Source organism: Haplochromis burtoni, unplaced genomic scaffold, assembly GCF_018398535.1.
Source record: "Haplochromis burtoni strain Fernald_Lab_line unplaced genomic scaffold, NCSU_Asbu1 Contig_5670, whole genome shotgun sequence".
Classification (NCBI taxonomy): Eukaryota; Metazoa; Chordata; class Actinopteri; order Cichliformes; family Cichlidae; genus Haplochromis; species Haplochromis burtoni.
Genome location: NW_024588031.1, coordinates 1 through 1571, shown reverse-complemented (window position 1 = coordinate 1571; position 1571 = coordinate 1). Strand labels below are relative to the sequence as shown.

The 1571-nt window shown below is 43.5% G+C and overlaps 1 long non-coding RNA gene across 1 annotated transcript; it reads left to right on the top strand.

Moving 5' to 3' along the window:
* Window positions 1–63: 63 nt before the first annotated feature.
* On the top strand, window positions 64–1218 carry LOC102297723. The gene is made up of 2 exons (XR_318260.2): window positions 64–242; window positions 608–1218. It is a non-coding gene; the product is annotated as an uncharacterized LOC102297723 (long non-coding RNA).
* Window positions 1219–1571: the final 353 nt, after the last annotated feature.

The window sequence follows — 1571 nt, the reverse complement described above, 5'->3', positions numbered from 1 at the left end:
TGTGTATATATATGTGTGTATGTATATGTTATCTTTTTACAAATCGGAATCGGATAAAACCTAAACGATACCCATCCCTAGTTATGAAGGTAATCTGTTTCTGTTTGCAGAGGTCAGAGGTCACAGTCTCCAGCATCCAGCTGTGTGTCTGTGAGGAGTGACTGGTCCAGAGACAGACCTCCAGGCTTCAGTAATGAACCTGCTCCAACAATGTCCTTCAATCATGGAGCTCAGCTGACCATGTAAGAGATCTGCTGACTCAGAGTTCAAAGGTTGTTGCATAATATGCATAATATCATTCCATTCAGTTGTTTGAAACGGAGCAGGCAGAAGTATATCCTCATTTAGCCCTACACCCACAGGTTGACGTCTTAATCCTTTCCTCATCATTCGATCTAAATTTGAACAAAAACTTATACAATGCCTTCAACTTAGGACATAACATGACAAAAATATTTTCTCATATTCAACTAAAACTATATTTAAATTTAATAATTTGCAACACAAAATAAACATCACTTTGATTACATACAGCAGAGTCTGAAGCTCAATATTTTAGAGTTTTAGGGACTGATGTGTTATGAATGTAACATATGTGTGTTTGCAGAGGTCAGAGGTCACAGTCTCCAGTACCCAGCTGTGTGTCTATGAGGAGTGACTGGTCCAGAGACAGACCTCCAGGCTTCAGTAATGAACCTGCAGCAACAATGGTCTTCAGTCATGGACCCCAGCTGACCATGTAAGAGATCTGCTGACTCATTTATGGGTGTTTGACATTTTGTGACCACTTTATTATGATTTTTAAAAAAATATATATTTCCGCATAAATGTGATGTAAAACATAAAGGACACAAAGATGATCCAGTTACACAAACGAGAGAAGAATATTGGAATTGGTTATTAGTTTTCTTAGAAAACTTAGGGACTCTTAGGCTCTCTTCTCCTGGCCGCCGTCCAGTACGCATTGCATGCGACACCTACAGCGCCTCCTGCGGGTGGTGGGCCTGCAGGAGGGTGGGCCAATGTTGGGAGCCAGTGAACTAAGCGCTGGCCACCAGACGCCTGCACTCGGGCATCTTCCTGGGCTTGACTTCAAGGGGACCCTGGTAACCGAATCTGGGCCGGGTGAACTCTTCCCTTGATTGTACACTCGTAGGGGTCTTCTGAATTGCTCTTTGTCTGGGCCCTCACCCAGCACCAATTTGCCATGGGAGATCCCAACAACAAAGACCCTGGGATCCCTGGGACATACAAACCTCTCCACCATGATAAGGTAGCGATTTGGTGCGCTAATTTGAAAAAACTAATCTCACATTTTTTCGTTAACTTGACTAGCTGTTATTTAAAGAGAAAAATACAACCATTGTTGAGTCTGGGCTTCCACAGGCTCCGCTAGCCTAGAGACGTATTCCTCGTGAAGAACGAAAACCAAGACAGAATATCTTCAAGCAGTCTTTTACTCGCTAACAAGTAGGGATGGGTACCGGTGTCCGGTGCCATGGTGGCACTGGTTCTGACATAAACGGTAGTAACCAGACCGAAAAGCAGCGCACATTTCGGTGCTTTATTTC